This window comes from Oncorhynchus mykiss, chromosome 15, assembly GCF_013265735.2.
Source record: "Oncorhynchus mykiss isolate Arlee chromosome 15, USDA_OmykA_1.1, whole genome shotgun sequence".
Taxonomy (NCBI): Eukaryota; Metazoa; Chordata; class Actinopteri; order Salmoniformes; family Salmonidae; genus Oncorhynchus; species Oncorhynchus mykiss.
The window spans coordinates 59,118,231-59,142,579 of record NC_048579.1 but is presented as its reverse complement, the minus strand read 5'-3'; the positions used below and the strand labels follow the sequence as shown (position 1 = coordinate 59,142,579).

General features: G+C 46.2%; 1 protein-coding gene across 4 annotated transcripts in view; it reads right to left on the bottom strand.

Moving 5' to 3' along the window:
* LOC110490458 (synaptotagmin-1) overlaps positions 1 to 24,349 on the bottom strand; it is a 213,885-nt gene that overhangs the window by 78,861 nt on the left and 110,675 nt on the right. The gene's annotated exons all lie outside the window — the stretch shown is intronic.

Genomic DNA, 24,349 nt, shown 5'->3' with positions numbered 1-24,349 from the left:
TATTTAACGAAGCTAGACACTCTAATGTACTTGTCCTCTTGCTCAGTTGTGCACCGGGGCCTCCCACTCCTCTTTCTATTCTGGTTAGAGACAGTTTGCGCTCTTCTGTGAAGGGAGTAGTACACAGCATTGTACGAGATTGTCAGTTTCTTGGCATTTTCTCGCATGGAATAGCCTTCATTTCTAAGAACAAGAATTAGACTGACGAGTTTCACAAAAAAAGTATTTGTTCTGGCCATTTCGAGCCTGTAATCGATCCCACAAATGCTGATGCTCCAGATACTCAACTAGTCTAAAGAAGGCCAGTTTTATTGCTTCTTTAATCAGAACTACAGTTTTCAGCTGTGCTAACATTGCAAAAGGGTTTTCTAATGATCAATTAGCCTTTTAAAATGATAAACTTGGATTAGCTAACACAATGTGCCATTGGAACACAGGAGTGATGGTTGCTGATAATCGGCCTCTGTAAGCCTATGTAGATATTCCATAAAAAATCTGCCGTTTCCAGCTACAATAGTCATTTACAACATGAACAAGGTCTACACTGTATTTCTGATCAATTTTATGTTGTTATTTTTAAATGGACAGAAAATGTGCTTTTCTTTCAAAAACAAGGACATTTCTAAGTGACCCCAAACTTTTGAATGGTAGTGTACATTTTACAATAAGGCTGTAACCTAACAAAATGTGGAAAAAGTCAAGGGGTCTGAATACCTTCCGAAGGCACTGTACATACAGCCAATTAAAATGTCTCTCAATATTCTATGATAATAATCTATTCTCAGATTCTCTATTTTTGGTTTTCAGCTGGGCTGAAATACAACCTTTAACACCAATGTCCATGGACACCTCTGCATTGTCTTTGTAGTAATAACAGTCAAAAAGTCATAAAGACTTCCAATTGCAATATCAATTGAAACATCCCCACTCGTTTTATTGAGTCTGGGAAAGAGATGGCATGGGAAGAATGTGATTAAGTCAAATGGGAAAAGTGGTACTGCTGCTACAAGGACAATCAGCGGTGACCAGCTCAGTGATTACAGAGCCAGATCATTTCCTACTGAGTCATAACCATCTCGTCTCATTGAACCAGAGCAGATATATACCACTGTACCTGTTCCCTATGCAGTACTCATACAGAGATGTTCGTACAGAGATGTTCGACTGCTTCAATATGATGATTACTCTGGAAACTAACTACCTTGTTTTCCTTTCACTATGTTCAGTGTTTGTGCTGAGATGGAGATAGCTAATCAGGAGACTTTACAAAACCTTTGTCTCAATGAGCAAAATGAAACATTGTTTTCCCTCCTTTTTTCTACAGGGATGAGTGACGAGGGCAAAAACAAAGGAGCACCACCGAGACAACAGAGATGATACATTGGAAACTCCCTCTTTAGACATCATCTAGGAAGATGATGACTATAATTGACCTCAAGCAAAGCTTGGCCAGTGTGACAGGGCTCCAGGAGATGATTCGATACTGATCTAGATACTTGTGTGTAAATTATGTATGTCTATGGTGTATGTACTATGTAGGCACCTGAGCTGAGCCACAAGGGAGACTAAGCATCTACCACCCCACTATCCGATTATGGGGGCAATGTAGCATATGTTTCTGTCTGTTGATTTTGGTTATTTGAAATCCCCATCCCCCACTTATTACCATTGTCTTACCAGTTAATGTAATCTCAACTCGTAAAAACATAAAACATGGAGTAGGTGTGTGTGTGTGTGTGTGTGTGTGTGTGTGTGTGTGTGTGTGTGTGTGTGTGTGTGTGTGTGTGTGTGTGTGTGTGTGTGCGCGTGCGCGTGTACTGTAATATTAGAACCAACACTGCAAACATGGTGGTTAAAGAAGGCTATTAGGCCAATCAGATACATGCTATTAGATAGAATATGGTTTCTGCTCATATAAAATGTTGCAGACCTCTTGGAGAGGAAAGGCACTAGCGTTTCAAGATGGAGTTTTCTGGAATACTGTCCTCTGCAATTACAGGTGCCATTCTCTATGCTGATTGGCGAAGGGGGTAAACAAAATGAATCAGGATTACTGTGAAATGGGTTAGAGGTGATTCCCTCAGGAAGGAGAGAGGCTGCACCTCACTGTTAGACTCTGAGCTGTTGCTAAGCATTGCTCCTCTGTAGCTCCTCAATAGGTGATTGATTGAACCCTTTAGATATTGAGGGGCAGGGCCCAGATGTCATTGGTTGGATTGTTAATGATCAGGATGGAGGGTTAGAAATTACAGTAAGTTACTGTTTGACCCTGTCCGGGGGTGTCCTCGGATGGGGCCACAGTGTCTCCTGACCCCTCCTGTCTCAGCCTCCAGTATTTATGCTGCAGTAGTTTATGTGTCGGGGGGCTAGGGTCAGTTTGTTATATCTGGCGTACTTCTACTGTCCTATCTGGTGTCCTGTGTGAATTTAAGTATGCTCTCTCTAATTCTCTCTTTCTCTCTTTCTTTCTCTCTCTCGGAGGACCTGAGCCCTAGGACCATGCCTCAGGACTACCTGACATGATGACTCCTTGCTGTCCCCAGTACACCGGGCCATGCTGCTGCTCCAGTTTCAACTGTTCTGCCTGTGATTATTATTATTTGACCATGCTGGTCATTTATGAACATTTGAACATCTTGGCCATGTTCTGTTATAATCTCCACCCGGCACAGCCAGAAGAGGACTGGCCACCCCATATAGCCTGGTTCCTCTCCAGGTTTCTTCCTAGGTTTTGGCCTTTCTAGGGAGTTTTTCCCAGCCACCGTGCTTCTACACCTGCATTGCTTGCTGTTTGGGGTTTTAGGCTGGGTTTCTGTACAGCACTTTGAGATATCAGCTGATGAACGAAGGGCTCTATAAAAAATAAATAAAACATTTGATTTGATTTGACTGTGGTTTACCCTGGTGTCAGGGTGAATGGATCAGGGGAATTATGATGGAAATGTCATCTAGAGCTGTTAAAGTGCTTGAGGGCACAAACAATCAACGTTACAAAGATAATGCACTCTCTAAGGAATAAACCGATGGGAAAAAATAATGAAGAAGGAACAGATAGGAAGTTACGCTGAGAAGTTAGTGCATCGCTATGAAGACAGGGCTTCAGGCATAGTGCCTCTAAAAACTCCACCCCCATATTTGATTGTGTTTATTGTCTCAAACCATCTGCGGCTCATAACCCTTGACTGAACAAGCTGTTAGTCAGCCCAAGTGGGAGTATGGAGGAAAATCAGCCATGCTTTCAAATGGCCTTCCTGTCACAGCTAACTACTGCTCCCTCTCTGAGATCACTACAACCCCAAACTGCTGCTGGGTTGAAACTGGACGGGGGAAAGCGATCATTCACACAATACCCAGACATGTAATGGCTCCTGTCACAAAGGTAAAAGTGTCCAAAAAGCTTGCGGAATACCGATTACTAACCGGAATGCAACTTTCTGTTCAGTTAAACTATGCCCGCTGTGGAAAATTCCATTCCAATGGCTTCAGGAGTGTTATCAGGAATGGCTCGCGCAAATAGGTGTTTATTGCCAGGCCATTTAACAAACGAGAGAGAGAGAGAGAGACAGAGAGACAGAGACAGAGAGACAGAGACAGGGAGTCAGAGAGAGAGACAGAGAGAGTGACAGAGACAGAGAGGTAGAGAGACAGAGAGAGAGAGAGAGAGAGAGAGAGAGAGAGAGAGACAGAGAGAGAGAGAGAGAGAGAGAGAGAGAGAGAGAGAGAGAGAGAGAGAGAGAGAGAGAGAGAGCTCTTCCCAGCCTCAATTATATTAGATGTATTTCAAAAGGGATGCAGGCCGGGGCTCTTTAAAGACTGCTGAACTGGGGAAACGCTTTGGAATACAAACAGGTTTTCCTGTGAATTCAGAGACAAAGAAGGGAAAGATAGAAGGACTATTTTCAGCTATTACTGTGGAGTTGGGATGCTATTGAGTCCAGAATATACCTGGATTTCTTTTGGAGCAAGTGTGGACAGTGTGTCTCACTTGGAGCACACTGACACTAATTTACTGCCGTATTCATAGCAAACATAGCGGATGTATTTAACTACCTCCTTCAATATGGATAAAATGGTGCATTTGTACACAGTATATCACGTCATGATGCACAGTAGCTCACGCACAGTAAGTATCACTCAAATCAACTTCCTGTAAATTGACAGATTGAGGTCATTCACATTGCTCCTAATCAAATCCTCCTGTCTCCTGCCTTGACTGGCCACCTGACCCCGCCCATCCTGGTTGTATGCATCAGTCATCTCCCTCCAGATGTCTGTTGAGTGCTCCGTAAATATCCCTCCTGATTGGCCCCATAACTCAACGCACGGGGATGCGCTTCGGTTCGACCCTTGCCTGACCTTCCAGTGTGCAGTAGAGACAGATCCCAGACTGACCCCAGGGGAACAGAAGTCAGCGCTCCTCGCTGGATGTGTCAGAGTCTAGGTGATGGGGTAAGGCGGAGTCAGGCGCAGGACACAGAGATGAGTAATGATAGTAACGTTACTCAAAAACCCAGAATCACATAAACAAGACAACTTACAACAATAAACACACACAAAACCATGATGGCTCCAGAGGGTTAAATAGGGGAATAATTGCAACGTAATGGAAACCAGGTGAGTACAATACAGACAAAACAAATGGAAAAATAAATGTAGATCGGTGGAGGCTGGAAAGCCGGTGACGTCGACCACCGAATGCCGCCCGAACAAGGAGAGGCACCAACTTCGGCGGAAGTCGTGACAGGATGTCAGGTGCTGACAAGTTGCATAAACACCAAGTGAGGAGTGGTTCTCATCTGAAGGGCAAAGATAAAAGTAAGAGTCAGAAAGATAAATGGCTAAACCTGGCCAGGGTTGTCACAGGGAGGAGACAAATAAACTGGTGTTAACAAGAGGAGAATGTGCTGCTGTACCTTACAAAAACTGGTTTGAAACTGGAATTAACCTTCTGATCCAAGACAGAATAAGTATATTACTATGGTCAGGCTTGAATTCAGAAGTTATTCTACAGTCGCTTGCAAAAGTATTCACCCCCCTTGGCCTTTTTCCTATTTTGTAGCCTTACAAACTGGAATTAAAATATATTTTGGGGGGTTTGTATCATTTGATTTACACAACATGCCTACTGCTTTGAAAATGCAAAATATTTTTTAGTGTGAAACAAACAAGAAATAAGACAAAAAAGGGCTAACTATTCACCCCCGTAAAGTCAATACTTTGTAGAGACACCTTTTGCAGCAATTACAGCTGCAAGTCTCTTGGGGTATGTATCTATAAGCTTGGCACATCTAGCCACTGGGATTTTTGCCCATTATTCAAGGCAAAACTGCTGCAGCTCCTTCAAGTTGGATGGGTTCCGCTGGTGTACAGCAATCTTTAAGTCATACCACATACTCTCAATTGGATTGAGGTCTGGGCTTTGACTAGGCCATTCCAAGACATTTAAATGTTTCCCCTTAAACCACTCGATTGTTGCTTTAGCAGTATGCTTAGGGTCACTGTCTTGCTGGAAGGTGAACCTCTGTCCCAGTCTCAAATCTCTGGAAGACTGAAACGGGTTTCCCTCAAGAATTTCCCTGTATTTAGCCCCATCCACCATTCCTTCAATTCTGACCAGTTTCTCAGTCCCTGCCGATTAAAAACATTCCCATAGCATTATGCTGCCACCACCATGCTTTCACTGTGGGGATGGTATTCTCAAGGTAATGAGAGGTGTTGGGTTTGTGTTAGACACAGCGTTTTCCTTGATGGCCAAAAATATACATTTTAGTCTCATCTGACCACTTCCATATGTTTGGGGAGTCTCTCTCCCACATGCCTTTTGGTGAACACCAAACGTATTTGCTTATTTTTTCTTAAAGCAATGGCTTTTTTTCTGGCCACTCTTCCATAAAGCCCAGCTCTGTGGAGTGTACAGCTTAAAGTGGTTCTATGGACAGATACTCCAATCTCCGCTGTGGAGCTTTGCAGCTCCTTCAGGGTTATCTTTGGTCTCTTTGTTGCCTCTCTGATTAATGCCCTCCTTGCCTGGTCTGTGAGTTTTGGTGGGCAGCCCTTTCATGGCAGGTTTGTTGTGGTGCCACATTCTTTCCATTTTTTTAAATAATGGATTTAATAGCGCTCCGTGGGATGTTCAAAGTTCCGGATATTTTTTTATAACCCAACCCTGATCTGTACTTCTGCACAACTTTGTCCCTGACCTGTTTGGCGAGCTCCTTGATCTTCATGGTGCCGCTTGCTTGGCGGTGCCCCATGCTTAATGGTGTTGCAGTCTCTGGGGCCTCTCAGAACAGGTGTATATATACTGAGATCATGTGACAGATCATGTGACATTTATATTGCACACAGGTGGACTTTATTTAACTAATCATGTGACTTCTGAAGGTAATTGGTTGCACCAGATCTTATTTAGGGGCGTCATAGCAAAGGGGGTGAATACATATGCACGCACCACTTCTCCGCTTTTAAATGTTTTATTTTTTGAAACAAGTCATTTTTTACATTTTACTTCACCAATTTTGACTATTTTGTGTATGTCCATTAGATAAAATCCAAATAAAAATCAATTTAAATTACAGGTGGTAATGCAACAAAGTAGGAAAAATGCCAAGGAAGATGAATACTTTTGCAAGGCACTGTATGGGTGTTAAAATTAAAATACCTATCCTCATCTGTCTCCCAATTAATGAGCCTGCCTGTAAATGGACTACACCCACTAACCCCCCAATTGCTTCCAGCCATTGCGCTAATGCTACAGTAGTTAGCATTGGCTCGTGAAACTGCCTCTAACTTCCTTCATAATGGAACCAGAGACATACAAATGGTATCCAGGACTTCATCTGACTCTGTGAAAGGAGATAAAGGGCCTCATTGGCAAAATCCCGAAGTATCCCTTTAAGCTGAACAAGTGTGTCATCAACAGCCAACTGACCTGGGTTTACAGTGTTTATTTAAGTGAACTATCTAGACAACGTTGACATTCGTAGACACACATAGAACACTATGGAGTTTAGATGATACTTTAGACGTGACCAGATAGTCCATGTATCCAGCACTTTCTCTCATTTGTGTTTGACAAGGTCATCTTGGGGAGCTGCGATATACCCCAGGCTTTGTCTGGCAGGTCTGTATATTCCAGAGGAAAGACATTTACCATGCTTGTCATGATCCTATTTTGAATGGCTCTGTGCAGTAATAAGGTCATTTATCTTGGGCCAGGGGGAGAAGCTCTGTAGTTGTCATACTGAGGCGCAGAAGATAGATGTAATAGACGAAGCCTGGCTGCACTTCGGACAAAATTTCTTCCCGCCTTTTCCAATCTCAACCAAATCAGGGTCATTTTGCAGTCTAAAGGGGTCCGAAAAAGCAATAATGTCACATCCTATAAGTGGGAGCTGGGGTGAAATGGAACAAATGAAAGGCTTCTGGCTGCTGGCTTGGTGAAACAGTATTACATACGGTTGTTTTGTACACTCAGGGTTTTGATATTTCACAGCCACTATACAACAGCCATTAGGAATGATAAGGAAGACGGCCATAATGTTGTGTCCGCTCACTGTGTTCTTCCAGATAAACAGTGTCTGAATAAAACTCCAGCAGCACGTTATCAGATCAAATCCCATCTGGGTTTCTTCAACCTAGACAGCATCTAAGGCACGGGGCATATTTCTGTCTCTATCCTTAACCATCCTATCACTCTATTTCTATATTTTTCTAATAATACCATAGTGCCAAAGACAACAGAGAGCTGGTGTGTGCAGAGCTCAACATTCATTTTATTGCCATAGTAGCTGTAACGGCTCTCGTCGAAAGGAGTGGACCAAAGCGCAGCAAGGAAAGTGTTTATGATTTTTATTTTCAGAAAACACTCAAACAAAAACAACCAAAGTGAAAACGAAAGCGCACAGTTCTGTCAGGTACAGACACTAAACAGAAAACAAGATCCCACAAAACCCAAAAGGAAAATGACAACCTATATATGATCCCCAATCAGAGACAACGATAGACAGCTGCCTCTGATTGGGAACCACACTCGGCCAAAAACAAAGAAATAGAAAACAGACTTTCCCACCCGAGTCACACCCTGACCTAACCAAACATAGAGAATAATAGGGATCTCTAAGGTCAGGGCGTGACAGTAGCATAGTAGTCATTCTGCAGTAGTCTTTCATTCTGCTTCCCGCAGATCCTCTCCCTCGATAGGGCAGATAAAAATAGCAGGTCATTGGGTCAAATTCCTTGGGGTGAATTAATAGTATAGTTCCGAGGATCAACCAGAAAGACTGGAATGAGCGTGCTTTCACAGCTATAGTGAGAATCTGATTATCATACACGGATAACGGGCGTCATGGCAACCCAGGATCTTGCATGGCGTGAATACCTTTTTTTCCTCTCTCATTGTCCCATTAGAAATAGATGTGTGACAAATTTCCTCTTTCACTTTCATTGGTTACAACAAGTACTGGTCTGCTTCTGGTTCTAAGAAGCTGATATTTCCTCATTGACTAAAAACACATATAGTAATGGGTGTATTATTCAAAGTTAAGAACAGTCATAGGAAGATATAGCCTGGTGTTTATTACTATCCCTTTCTTCAAATGCCCTTGGCTGAGTCTCCTGTGTCGGTACTGCTGCCACCTTGCCAGGACCAATTGACACCTTCTCCTGGAAAGACAAAAACTGAACCACACTCTGTCAGAGCCATAACACCTGCTTAACACCTGTCTTTGTCCTCCAGCCATGGTCTTTTCAATTAGAATATCTCTACGGGACAGAATATTCACCAAAATAACTGTCCTACAATAAGTACAATAAGTATCTATCCTTGTCACCTTGGGATCCAGAACCTATCCTTGTCACCTTGGGATCCAGAACCTATCCTTGTCACCTTGGGATCCAGAACCTATCTGTAACGGTTTTCTTCGTGAGAAGGAGAGTCGGACCAAAATGCAGCGTGTAGATTGCGATCCATGTTTTAATGAACAAACGTAAAACACGAATCAATGCAAACACTACAAAATAAAGAACGTGATGAACGTAACAAAAACCTAAAACAGCCTATCTGGTGAAAAACACATAGACAGGAACAATCACCCACAAACACACAGTGAAACCCAGGCTACCTAAATATGGTTCCCAATCAGAGACAATGACGAACACCTGCCTCTGACTGAGAACCATATCAGGCTGAACATAGAAATAGACAAACAAGACATGAAACATAGAATACCCACTCAGATCACACCCTGACCAATCAAAACATAGAAAATACAAAGTAAACTATGGTCAGGGCGTGACAGTACCCCCCCCCCAAGGTGCGGACTCCGGCCGCAAAACCTGAACCTATAGGGGAGGGTCTGGGTGGGCATCTGTCCGCGGTGGCGGCTCTGGCGCTGGACGTGGACCCCACTCCATGACAGTTTTAATCCCCCTCCTAAACGTCCCTAAATAGGTTACCCACCACAATGATAACATGGGACAGAGGGACAGCTCGGGACAGAGGTAACTCGGGACAGATGGGTAGCTCAGCACTGAGAGGAAGCTCAGCACTGAGAAGAAGCTCAGCACTGAGAAGAAGCTCAGCACTGAGAAGAAGCTCAGCACTGAGAAGAAGCTCAGCACTGAGAAGAAGCCCAGGCAGGTAGTAGAAACTACCAGAACCTGGCTGGCTGGCGGTTTCAGCAGATCCTGGTCGACTAGCGGATCTGGAAGAATCTGGTCGACTGGCGGATCTGGGAGAATCTGGTCGACTGGCGGATCTGGGAGAATCTGGTCGACTGGCGGATCTGGGAGAATCTGGTCGACTGGCGGATCTGGGAGAATCTGGTCGACTGGCGGATCTGGGAGAATCTGGTCGACTGGCGGATCTGGGAGAATCTGGTCGACTGGCGGATCTGGGAGAATCTGGTCGACTGGCGGATCTGGGAGAATCTGGTCGACTGGCGGATCTGGGAGAATCTGGTCGACTGGCGGATCTGGGAGAATCTGGTCGACTGGCGGATCTGGGAGAATCTGGTCGACTGGCGGATCTGGGAGAATCTGGTCGACTGGCGGATCTGGGAGAATCTGGTCGACTGGCGGATCTGGGAGAATCTGGTCGACTGGCGGATCTGGGAGAATCTGGTCGACTGGCGGATCTGGGAGAATCTGGTCGACTGGCAGATCTGGGAGAATCTGGTCGACTGGCAGATCTGGGAGAATCTGGACGACTGGCAGATCTGGGAGAATCTGGACGACTGGCAGATCTGGAAGAGTCTGGACGACTGGCAGATCTGGAAGAGTCTGGACGACTGGCAGATCTGGAAGAGTCTGGTCGACTGGCAGATCTGGAAGAGTCTGGACGACTGGCAGATCTGGAAGAGTCTGGACGACTGGCAGATCTGGAAGAGTCTGGACGACTGGCAGATCTGGAAGAGTCTGGACGACTGGCAGATCTGGAAGAGTCTGGACGACTGGCAGATCTGGAAGAGTCTGGACGACTGGCAGATCTGGAAGAGTCTGGACGACTGGCAGATCTGGAAGAGTCTGGACGACTGGCAGATCTGGAAGAGTCTGGACGACTGGCAGATCTGGAAGAGTCTGGACGACTGGCAGATCTGGAAGAGTCTGGACGACTGGCAGATCTGGAAGAGTCTGGACGACTGGCAGATCTGGAAGAGTCTGGACGACTGGCAGATCTGGAAGAGTCTGGTCGACTGGCAGCTCTGGCTGATCCATGCTGACTGGCTGCTCCATGATGACTGGTAGCTCTGGCTGCTCCATGCTGACTGGCTGCTCCATGCTGACTGGCAGCTCTGGCTGCTCCATGCTGACTGACTGCTCCATGCTGACTGGCAGCTCTGGCTGCTCCCTGCTGACTGGCTGCTCCATGCTGACTGGCTGCTCCATGCTGACTGGCGGCCCTGGCTGCTCCATGCTGACTGGCGGCCCTGGCTGCTCCATGCTGACTGGCGGCCCTGGCTGCTCCATGCTGACTGGCGGCCCTGGCTGCTCCATGCTAACTGGCAGCTCTGGCGGCTCCTTGCAGACTGGCAGCTCTGGCGGCTCCTTGCAGACTGGCAGCTTTGGCGGCATCCTGCAGACAGGCAGCTCTGGCGGCTCCTTGCATACTGGCAGCTCCATGCAGACTGGCAGCTCTATGCAGACTGGCAGCTCCTTGCAGACTGGCAGCTCCTTGCAGACTGGCAGCTCTATGCTAACTGGCAGCTCTATGCTAACTGGCAGCTCTATGCTAACTGGCAGCTCTATGCTAACTGGCAGTTCTGAACAGGCGGGAGACTCCGGCAGCGCTGTAGAGAAGGAAGGCTCTAACAGCGCTAAACAGGCGGGAGACTCCAACAGCGCTGAAGAGGAGGAAGGCTCTGGCAGCGCTGAACAGGTGAGAGACTCCGACAGCGCTGGAGAGGAGGAAGGCTCCGACAGCGCTGGACAGGCGAGGCGCACTGTAGGCCTGATGCGTGGTGCTGGCACTGGTGGTACTGGGCCGAGGACACGCACAGGAAGCCTGGTGCGGGGAGCTGCTACCGGAGGGCTGGGGTGTGGAGGTGGTACTGGAAAAACCGGACCGTGCAGGCGCACTGGAGCTCTTGAGCACCGAGCCTGCCCAACCTTACCTGGTTGAATGCTCACGGTCGCCCTGCCAGTGCAGCGAGGTGGAATAGCCCGCACTGGACTATGCAGGCGAACCGGAGACACCGAGCGCAAGGCTGGTGCCATGTAAACCGGCCCAAGGAGACGCACTGGGGACCAGCTGCGTAGAGCCGGCTTCATGGCATTAGGCTCGACGCTCAATCTAGCCCGGCAGACACGCGGAGCTGGAATATACCGCACCGGGCTATGCACCCGCACTGGAGACACCGTGCGCACCACTGCATAACACGGTGCCTGTCCGGTCTCTCTAGCCCCCCGGTAAGCACAGGGAGTCTGCCCAGGTCTCCTACCTGGCATAGCCATACTCCCTGTTAGCCCCCCCCCAAGAAATTTTTGGGGCTGCCTCTCAGGCTTCCATCCGCGTCGCCGTGCTGCCTTCTCATACCAGCGCCTCTCTGCTTTCACCGCCTCCATTCTACGGTAACCTTCCTCGCACTGCTCCAGCGAATCCCAGGCGGGCTCCGGCACTCTCCCTGGGTCGGCCGCCCACCTGTCGATCTCCTCCCAAGTAGTATACTCCATACTGTACTCCTCCTTGGGCTGTTCCTGTTGTTTCTTCTCCCGCTGCACCTTAGTGCGGCTACACTCCCCTGGTTTAGCCCAGGGTCCTCTCCCGTCGAGGATTTCCTCCCATGTCCAGAAATCCTTATTGCGCTTCTCCTCGCGCTGCTCCTGCCTGTTGACACGCTGCTTGGTCCGTTGGTGGTGGGTGATTCTGTAACGATTTTCTTCGTGAGAAGGAGAGTCGGACCAAAATGCAGCGTGTAGATTGCGATCCATGTTTTAATGAACAAACGTAAAACACGAATCAATGCAAACACTACAAAATAAAGAACGTGATGAACGTAACAAAAACCTAAAACAGCCTATCTGGTGAAAAACACATAGACAGGAACAATCACCCACAAACACACAGTGAAACCCAGGCTACCTAAATATGGTTCCCAATCAGAGACAATGACGAACACCTGCCTCTGACTGAGAACCATATCAGGCTGAACATAGAAATAGACAAACAAGACATGAAACATAGAATACCCACTCAGATCACACCCTGACCAATCAAAACATAGAAAATACAAAGTAAACTATGGTCAGGGCGTGACACTATCCTTCTTACCTTGGGTTCCAGAACCTATCCTTGTCACCTTGGTTTCCAGAACCTATCCTTGTCACCTTGGGATCCAGAACCTATCCTTGTCACCTTGGGTTCCAGAATCTGTCCTTGTCACCTTGGGGTCAAGAACCTATCCTTGTCACCTTGGGATCCAGAACCTATCCTTGTCACCTTGGGATCCATAACCTATCCTTGTCACCTTGGGTTCCAGAATCTGTCCTTGTCACCTTGGGGTCAAGAACCTATCCTTGTCACCTTGGGATCCAGAACCTATCCTTGTCACCTTGGGACCAGAACCTATCCTTGTCACCTTGGGATCCAGAACCTATCCTTGTCACCTTGGGGTCAAGAACCTATCCTTGTCACCTTGGGTTCCAGAACCTATCCTTGTCACCTTGGGTTCCAGAATCTGTCTTGTCACCTTGGGGTCAAGAACCTATCCTTGTCACCTTGGGATCCAGAACCTATCCTTGTCACCTTGGGATCCAGAACCTATCCTTGTCACCTTGGGATCCAGAATCTGTCCTTGTCACCTTGGGGTCAAGAACCTATCCTTGTCACCTTGGGTTCCAGAACCTATCCTTGTCACCTTGGGTTCCAGAATCTGTCTTGTCACCTTGGGGTCAAGAACCTATCCTTGTCACCTTGGGATCCAGAACCTATCCTTGTCACCTTGGGATCCAGAACCTATCCTTGTCACCTTGGGATCCAGAATCTGTCCTTGTCACCTTGGGGTCAAGAACCTATCCTTGTCACCTTGGGGTAAAGAATACGAAATAAACCAGGGCGAACACAAACTTTTATTATTTGAAAATAAAGGGACGGAAAGTGAGCACTTTCACCTATACCATGTGAGTAAACTTGCAGATGAGAGGCCGTGCAAAAGTTCCACTTGACTGCGAGGAGAAGACATTTTAAACGTTGACTAAACCAGATCCGTCAACATTGTCTGGAGAGATAAGCCGGCAGCGGGGGAGTCTGGGGGAGTGTAAGGGGGTCTCGGAGAGACTCTCCCTCCCAGACGGAGGAGTAGCTGGCTGGGGCTAGCAGGGGACACTTCTCCCAGAGGATGGAGGGAGGATAGAGAGGGGGGAGGCAGCGCCAGCTCCCTGTGGCATGGCTGTGAGGAGGAGATAAATGCTGGGAGCGGTTGGAATGCTTTCCACTAGGCAGAGACGGTGGAGAGGAGGACGGCCATCTGTGAGCAGACTGAACACACGCTGCTGTACAGCTTATTTTATTACCGCCCCTCCTGGAGAGTGGCAACTTTGTTTCCTTCCAGCCTCTTTGTTCCTGTGTCCTTTTCACCTCTCCCTCCCTCAGTCTTTTGTTCTCTCTCTCTCTCTCTCTCTCTCTCTCTCTTTCAGCAAATCCCAAACAAAACAATGTTGCTTTTAATTTAAAAGTGTCTGGGGACTTCATTAAGTGCTGTTAAAAATCTCTAATTATAAGTACCGGCATGTGTCTGACTGGCCAAGCTGTTCCATTCTACGTCCCTGTCCTCTCAACAACCTTAGAAAGCTTTCATGAATTTAAACAGACGACGTGGAGCTCCTCAGTTTTAGCTGTGCATTTAACAGAACTCTACTGAAGGCAAATGAAAACATCCGCTACAGAACGTACACACTGCTCTCTGATTCACCCACATTCCAAGGGAAACATGGTAACACCCGCAAATGGATTTAATGGCATAATATATTCTAATTGTGGTCAACCATCATCAACTTCAGCAGCTCCTAGCAAAAGCATCCCAAGCACCGTTGTGGCTGGGCTGGGGAGACGTCTGGTTCGATAATTCAGTGGTGGTTTGTAGAGGGCGGTCTGACACTCCCTGTGAGCACTATGTCGTGTGGCGGTGGAACGTGACTCCTCCCCCTGTCTGCGTGGGACATGACTGAGGTCCTACAGCGTACTACACACACACCGGCACACAATACGCCCACTGCAAGCAGACAACAAAGACCCTAAAAATAAACATGCCGTGCCATAATTCATGCTACAGCTGGATCACATCGATACAGAGAGTGCATGTACAGTTGATGGCACATCAGTGCAACAATAATGTGCAACCAGAACGTGACGCACTTCATACATAACGTCCGTATCAATACAATGTTGTTAAAGCCAATGTTTCATTGCGGATATTCATGATTTACATCTTAAAAGCTCAGGAGCTACAGCTAAATAACCCTGTAACACTGGCAGGGTGAGTCATGTACTTAATAGAAATGCCATCCATAAATCTACATAGACTCTTATCCTCTTTCTCATCCACAATAACAACACAATACTGGAGCTAATTGCTTGTGGCAATGTAACGTGCGACTGCTATCACTGTAGCGTCTGATGTTTGTATAAAAACATACTGAGGAGGCTTCTTCACTCTGCACTTTTTTGTGTGACACTGGTGACGCACGCACGCACACACACACACACAGCAGGGAGCTGAGTTAGAGGGTAGGTATGGGTGGAGAGGTTGGATGTTGTGCTTGATTTTTATGCCAGCGGTGCTCAGATTGGGAAGGAGAGGGGAGAAAAGGGAGGGGTGCTTTCCTCTTTAGTGCCACTCAGGCTTAACATGGATAGCTGGATTGACGGCTGGGGGGATGGAGGGTGGAGGGAGTGGGGCCCAGAGAGTTTCACTGAGCTGGGTGGACCTGGGCCAGTCAAGGGGGGTCCAAGCAGGTCCCTAGGGTGCCATTCATCTCACAGACAAGGAGCTAAGCCTCTGTGTGTGTGTGTGTGTGTGTGTGTGTGTGTGTGTGCGTGCGTGCGTGCGTGCGTGCGTGCGTGCGTGCGTGCGTGCGTGCGTGCGCATGTGCAATACCAGACAACCTCTCATACAGAGAAAAGGTTTAAGAACAATGTGAATGACATCTAATTTTGTTTCCAATTACAGAGTGATGTACCAGGGTGACCTCATAGTTATTCTGAATGGCTTGGGTGTATTGGTTTAATATATCAACCCGTGTTGCAATGATGGGTCGCAAAATGGTAGGAAGGAGTTTTTGTAAATTATTCATGTAACTTCATATATCTAGTCCACAGGAGGTTGGTGGCACCTTAATTGAGGAGGACGGGCTTGTGGTAATGGCTGGAGTGGAATGGGTGGAATGGTATCAAATACATCAAACACATGGTTTCTAGGTGTTTGATGCCATTCCGTGTGCTCCGTTTCAGCCATTATTTTGAGCCGTCCTCCCCTCAGCAGCCTCATGTGATCTTTTCGTATTGTTGTGTCATTGATTCTAGTCTAGAGACAGCATGTCAACTTACTGTGTCTGCTTCATGGTTTCAAAAGATCCATAGCAAAGCTCTCACATAGTGACATGTCTTATAATAAAGCCTGCCTTCTGTGAATGAACAGACTGTACATTACGTTTAGTCATTGTGAATCTGGTGTGGAATCGGCCATTACAATAACACAACAAACTCCTGAGTGATATTTAATTAAACAGGTGAAGATGGACGCCCGTCTATGACCTGTGACCTTGAGGTTATGTAACATCCATTAGCCATTCAAGGACACAGGCATCTATCCATGACTCTGAATGCGTGGGTCAGACCATTAGCAACTGATGTAAGGGATCTGGAAAAAATGCAAATGTTGAATATAAATCAACATAATTAAATATTAAGTGTGGGTGGCAGACGTAGTTTGCATACAGATCATTCAAGAAGAACAACCGGACCATCATAATCCAGTATCTTATTTTTAGTGTGTGTTTGCCACTCCCTTTGCATCCTGAGTAAATCATTTCTCCAAAGGGTTTATCATATCAGGAGGTAGAGGAGTTATTTATACTGACAGCTACGGCAGAGAGACAGAGAAAGAGGCTATTATCAGCTGTGGGGCTAAAACAATATTGGCTGTTTTCCAAAGGGGTCTTGGATTGAATTTCAATTTACCAGGGTGATGTGTGTGTGTGTGTGTGTGTGTGTGTGTGTGTGTGTGTGTGTGTGTGTGTGTGTGTGTATGTGTGTGTGTGTGTGTGTGTGTGTGTGTGTGTGTGTGTGTGTGTGTGTGTGTGTGTGTGTGTGTGTGTGTGTATGTGTATGTGTGTGCGTGCGTGTGCGTGTGCGTGTGCGTGCATACACTAATCTTTGTAATACTCAAATAGTATACTTAGAATGAGTTAACCATAAAGAAACGGCATAGAAAAGATATTCACTCAGTTGTCCCACACCACCTTGAATAGGTAGGGTTTCAATGGGAATAGTCCAGATATTGAACCTATTAGGGTTGCTTAGCCAGAGTAAGATGAGCTCCCTCAGGTTTGTAACAAGACTTCCTGGCAGCTATGACTTTATCTTTACTATCTGTTCACAAACAGTCTCGGGGGCGTTGGAGGCTTTCCACAACCAGAGAGGAGCTCCTTCACCACATTCGAAGGAATAGGAGAGAGAGCCTTTGCCTGAGAGTTGATGTTATCGATGCACTAATTTGGCTTACTTTTTCAGGAACAATGTGCCCCCGAACATTTGCCAGCCTCCGTTCAGCGGAGGTGACGAAAGATGAATAATACATGGAACGTATCTCCTGGCGTTAATCATGAAGATTGCACGCGCACCCCTCCGCACCCCTCTACACCCTCCTCTCCCCAGCTCCAAGCAGCCGTCCTAGCAGGGAGGAGGTGAGAGAGAGAGAGAAGTTAATGTAATTGCCCATGCTCAATTCAGTTCAGCTCGTTTAAGAAAAGTATTACAATGGGGCACCGAAAGTTCCCCCTGATGCCGGATTTACCTTTGATGGTGAGTTTTTTCATTGACAGCCTTGCAAATGAGGTAAAAATGAGCCGATATGTCAAAAGATTAGACGGAAAGACTGTGTGTGTGTACAAGATAGAGAGGTAAGGGTAGAGATTTAAAAAAAAGAAAGCGTGTGTGTGTGTGAGAGAGAGAGAGAGAGAGAGAGAGAGAGAGAGAGAGAGAGAGAGAGAGAGAGAGAGGGAGAGAGAGAGAGACTGTGCTGCTGCATTTCACCTCTAATGGGGATCTGTGTCTCGCAGATCGGACCTTGCTGGTATGTTGATAAGGCCTCTCCAATGGCCGGCTAAGAGAAGTAATTACTCTCCATTTAACACAATCTACCCTGCTCCTGGTGGATTTTTTTTTAACAATTCCAGATAACACCTGTTTCCCCCACTAAAAACCAATACCGGAGATCCATGTTGAGATCTCAATCCATCAGAATCTTTTTTTGGACAGAACGACACTGCTGTGATATTAAGTAAGCTGCTTTTTACTGGGAGAGGATACAAGCCTGAGTTGGTTGTCTATCACCCTTGTGAATGTAAAGCAGCACTGTGGGGAAATGTTGAACCTCCATCATTATCTAGTGGCAAGAAGGGGCCTCAGTCAAGGTGTCATCAATACCCCCATCTCATAGGAGGAGGGAGCAGAGAAGAGCTAACAAAATTTACCTTGGTTTCTGGAGGAGGCTAATCAATTAAAGTGACAGTGTCAAACAGAAGGACCTCAGTTGTATGAGATGAATGATCTTAAATACACAAATGGTGCTGTTCACAGGAGAGTATATTTAGCAGTAGTATCCCAAATATACAGAAGCAATAAGGTGATCCATACTATCCCCCTAGTCAGGCACTACTACAATTACAACTACTACAACTAATAATAATAATACTATTACAACTATTACTACTGCTACTACTACTACCACCACTACAGCAACAACTACTGATACACCTACTACTACAACTACAACTAAACAACAACTACTACTACAACAACTACTGTACTATGACCACAAGTACTACTAATACAACAAACTACTACTACAACTTCTACTACTACCACCACGACCACCTCCACCACTACTACTACCAGTGGAGGAAGTGGAGGACCATACTCCGTAGGGAATTTTATAAAAATAAAAATGGTAAAAATTGAAAACCTATACTAAATAATTCAAATGTCACCAAATAATTGAATTAAACAAACAGTTTTGCAATGAAGATCTACAGTAGCCTCAATAGCACTCTGTAGGGTGGCACTATGGTGTAGCCGGAGGACAGCTAGCTTCCGTCCTCCTCTTGGTACATTGACTTCAAAACAAAACCTAGGAGGCTCTAAGTTCTCACCCCCTTCCATTGACTTACACAGAAATTATGACAACTTCCGGAGGATGTCTTCCAACCTATCAGAGCTCTTGCAGAATGAACTGACATGTTGTCCACCCAATCAAAGGTTCAGAGAATTAATCTAGTACTGAGAGCATGAGCTACAGCTAGCTAGCACTGCAGTGCATTGAATGTGGTGAGTAGTTGACTCAAAGAGAGAGAAAGACAATAGTTTAACAGTTTTCAACAAATTAATTTCTTCAAAAATTAAGGAGAAGCAAGAGAGAGAGAGGGAGAGAGGTTGTCATTTTTTTCACCCTCACTTACTTAGCTAGAAAATGCAGCTGGCTAGTTTGGTTACTCAAACACCCTGCTCAAACAGAGGGGTGCTATGTTAGTTAGCTGGCTATGATTATCCAACACAACACTGGAATTCTTCCACATCAAGGTAAGCTTTTGGTTTTATTAATGTGTTGCCACCGGTGTAACTGCTTACTGACTATACACTGTAAAGTTACTGCATGATTGTAGTGGGTTTACTAACACATTAGTTATATTAGCTATGTTGACTATGACGTTACTTTAGCTCATATGGTAACAAAGATGTAGGCTGTGTGTAGCGGTTATGACGTGGTTTGGCTTGGAAAGGTTTTTTCGCCTGGTCACAAACAGCTGATGTGTTGTTCATTGAAGTCCACAAATGAAGTGAAACGTGATAGGAGGAGAATGCATAGAGACTAGAATGAATACAACGTGGCTGCTATGATCAGGGGTGTATTCATTCCGCCGATTCAGTTGAAAAACGTTTCTTAAACAGAAGCAAACAAAACAGGGATAAAAATACTGGCACTGACCGGCACTGACCGCCACTGACTACTGCTACTACTGCTACTGCTAGTCTGAGTGTTGTCTTAAGGCCGGAGAGCTGTCCCACTGTGCAGAATCAGACAGGGTTTTTCTGCCCAGAGTGGAACCTGATCACTCAGACACAGAGGGAGAGGAAACAGCTCGAGCAGCAGCAGTCAGACCACTGATTCACACAAACCCAGAAACAAGGACGACAGCAGGGATGGAAACCCCCCCCCCCCCCCCCCCCCCCCACTATCCTACCGTCATACTCTCTCTTTCTACCCCTCCCTCCCTCCCTCTCATCATACCCTCGCTTTCACTCCAGTTCACCTCCCTGCCCCCTCTGACTTTCTTCTGCTTTTATGCAGCTGGCTGACATATAGTACATACACTGGCTATAGCTGCACCTGAGTGGGGGTTTACCAGTGGACTCTGGGTAGAAAGAAACTACAAAGACAGAACCTTTTAAAATGGTCAGAGCTGGGAGATGGGGCTACTAGGTAAGGCAATAGGGCCAGGATGTCACTTCTCACCGTGCACATCTGTGTGACACACAGGGGAAATGAACCACTGGCTGGAGTCCAGCGACTGTCTGTCTGAATCCCTGGGGCCAGTCGGTCCCCACACGGGGCGCCAAGTCCACACGGCAGCGCTGCGAACCTCGACGTTAACACACAGGCCCAGTTCTCTGGCTTCACCCAGCTAGCTATCACAAACAAGGGCGTCCTCGGGAGAGTGAAAAATGACCCCATTCACCTCCACTGCACAGGGACAGCAGGAGGGATAGAGGGAGGGAAGGAGAGGGAAAAAGAGGACAAGAAAGAGAGAAAGAGTGAACGGATGGATGCCCCTGCTGGAGCAGCATTGAGCTGAACAAACACAGTGACACGTGCTTGCCTGCCTCAGTTGCCCTGACCATGTTATTAACACACCACTGGAACACACTTAACTCATGCCTATTCAATTATGCTAATTCCAACATACAAATAACCCTGGTTGGCTTCCCCATGTTGTCTCAATTAGGGGACATGTGTAGAAGGGGTAAAGCCCAGAGAGAGGGGTGTGGTGCTGGTAGTGTGTGATAACCAGGCCAGGGGCGAGACGTTTACCCCTCTGGGATATTGGGATGATATTCCACGGCCAGAGGAATTCCGTGCGGCTGCTATCTACAATGGTTCCATGCGCGGTCCCACCGACCATATCACCAAAGCTTAGGGAGATGTTTCAAAGCATCTTTCGTCTATTAGGGCAAATAGAAATCATCTGTTTTCATGTACTGTTGCCTTTTTTTTCACAGAGTCATGTCGCTCACACTGATCCAAATCCACAGCTGTCAAATACTCTTTATTTAACGGAAGTTACAAGACACGCTAAAAATTCAAACAACCCACACATTGAATGAGTGAAAACATATGAATAGTACTGGTAGGCTTTAAATGGCTCTATAAATCAGAATGATACTGTGGCTTGCATGTGTCGTAGGTAGGTACATTTAAAAAATCTGCATTGAAATCAATAAGGTGAATCTTTAATACAGACAGCAAGGATTAATGACATTGATTGGGACTGTGAAATGGGGCATTTGTGTGTGTGTGTGTGTGTGTGTGTGTCTGTGTGTGTGTGTGTGTGTGTGTGTGTGTGTGTGTGTGTGTGTGTGTGTGTGTGTGTGTGTGTGTGTGTGTGTGTGTGTGTGTGTGTGTGTGTGTGTGTGTGTGTGTGTGTGTGTGGGATGACACACTAACATGTGGAAAGCATGTGGCTAACTTCTTCCTGATAAAACATCCACTGCCCAGAGAAGCGAAAAAGCTCCGTATCAAAACCATAATCTCACTCTAGCCAAACATACCAGCAGCTGAAGCCATTACCCAATGTTTGGATGACCTCTTGTGCAAACATATCCCAGACATGAATCCAACGTTCAGGAACAAGGGATTCTCATAATTCTCAGGATAAAAACATTAACTGACGTGGCTCCCAGTTCGTCAGAGGGTCAAAACCTAATCTGTGGGGTAACGTCAAAAGCTCCAGCACTGGAAAAAGATTAGCTGATACTACCACTCTAAGAATAGATTTGCGAAATGTATTTTGTTATCTTGTCAATTGGTAGAATGCGCTTGCTATACATAACCCATTTTTTTGTGAAGCAGCTTCAGGTCAAGCACGCATGCATATGCACACGCACACACACACACAATTCAGCCCACTGGCATGGGGGTAGGTGTACATCTCTTTAGCACCTCTCTCCTGCCAATCCACTGTCACCTTGCAGTCCACTGACTGGCTGTTGCAGTGTAGAGAAGGTGGTGCTGAAATCTCTCACCCCTCTTTCTCACCTCTCTAATATGCAGCTGAACTGATTGGCCCTGTCCAGGAGAGGAGGGGTGCTGAAACCCCCAGCACTGCTGTGTCTGAGCAGGCAGCGCTGTCCGATGATATAGGCTGTTGAAACTGCCAGCACTGCTGTGTCTAAACCAAAAGGAACTGTCCAAAGAGAGGGGGTGCTGAATCTAACTGGCTGCTGGCTGCAGGGAGCTGTTTGGCCATGCTGCTTGGGTGTGTCTAAATGAGCCCAGCTCTCGACAGGCAGGCGCCTTCATGCCTTGTTTGCTTTGGGGCTGTCATGTGCCCAATTCTTAAACTACCATTAGTTACCCCAACTTATTGAAAACCACACAATCAATCTCTATTCATATCCAATTCCATCCTAAGAATAAAGTAGTGTATTCTGTGAATAAATCTTCTGATCACTGCTTCATGAGAGAGCAACCACCAATGTGACCGAAGACATCACCCTGTGCGTTTGGCGAGGTTGAGTTCTGTCCTCCCTGCAGTAAGGATGGATAGACAGTCAGAGTGGGTGTTGAGGTGGTGAGTCACAGAGGAAGGACAAAGTCCAGCAGAGTGGAAAGTAGTAGGGAGAGTAGTACACTGGTCAGAGCGTATGCACGCACGCACACAAACACACACACACAAACACACACAGGTCTATTGTCTAAACAGGCCTCTTCCGTGACACTCTCTGATTCACCTTATTTCTTCCTACCTTCTCTTGCTTTCTCTAGAATTGTCATTCTCTCTTTGTCCGTCTCTCTCGTTCTCTCTCTCTCCCCCTCCCATTCTCTATTGCCCTGTTTTGTTATATTTATGACACAATACATTAAATATACTCTTCTGCCACCACTAAATAACCCAGACACACCCCCAATGTCACTACAAGGTTGCATGAAGGTCACACGCTCCTCCTACTTTACCGTTTGCTTGTCAGAGGCAAACATATTTACTTAACTGGAAGAGCTGCTAGATAAACAAAAACACTGTATGAACTGAGTGAGAGCGCCAGAGAGAAGCTCATTAGTTATTGATGCAAAGACATGAACAAACATGTGAGCGAGCATGCACGTGCACACCACACACACCACACACAGCCTGTCTGTCTGTTTACTGATCTCATTGTATTGCTCATACATGCTGAAACTACAATTCTGGAACAGAATCCATTGAGGAACGTTCCACACAAACCAAGGAACCTGTTGTATAAAACAGTAAGTGTCCACCAGTCTATCACTAAACATTGTCCCATTCAAAATGAACCAGATGAGAGCTGAATATCTCTTAATTGAACATTTCTATGAAAATGAACAGTAACAATAACTCTGAACAAGACCAGAGTGTACAGCCATGGTCCATTGTTCAGCCTGCCTTGACCCCTGTTGGAAGTGCAAATCCATTTTCCAAAGGCCAGCTTGTTACAGAGGATGTGAATATGCTAGATTGGCCTCCAGGAGAGACAAAAAAAATACCTGGCGCAAAGAGGTGAAATTAAATTGAAATCCGACAGGTTTGATTCATGTGTAAAAAAAAGAACTGGCCGTGCATTGGCTTTCATGGATTACACCAGCTGAGGACAATGGAAGGAAATGGAGAGGAGACGTTTGAAGCTCCACAATGAGACAACCTTCCACTCTTTCATGTTTCTAAATGAGAGAACAACTGTGAATGTTAATCACCGTTCCACTGGATCTGTGCTCTGGGTTTGACCTATTTATAGTAGAGGGAAAGGAATGGAGGGGTGGAAAGAGGACTGGTCAATTCATCTGAAATAAAGACTTGGGAGAAGGATGGAGAGAGAGGGGGGAGAGAGAGGGGAGAGGGGAGAGAGAGAGGAGAGAGGGGAGAGAGAGAGGAGAGAGGGAAGAGAGAGGGGAGAGAGGGAAGAGAGAGGGGAGAGAGAGGGAAGAGAGAGAGAGGAGGCACAATGATTTTAATATGACTTTCTCCATCCGACTGTCTTCCATCAGTCCATGGGAAGGGGGGTACCTATGTGGAGGGTAGGCTAGATGATAATAACTCTACTCATCCATCTTGCCTGTAAAAAAATAGATCCTACCCTTTAATATCAGGAAAGCTGATTCTCACTGAGAAGCTATTCTGTTCTGGTGTATGCTGTGGGTTTTTAATGTCCCTGTTTGTATTTTATCCCCATATTTTTAACCCCATTTTCCTCTTTGGTGATTGATAATCATTCATCATTCAGTCAGCAGAATCAGTCTTTTGTCTCGTATGGGGACAGAGGCTCTGCTGCTCCACACTGAATATCCTGCACTCCCTCCCTCCCAGTTCCAGCGCTGTATCTGAAGCCCAGCTCAACACCAGC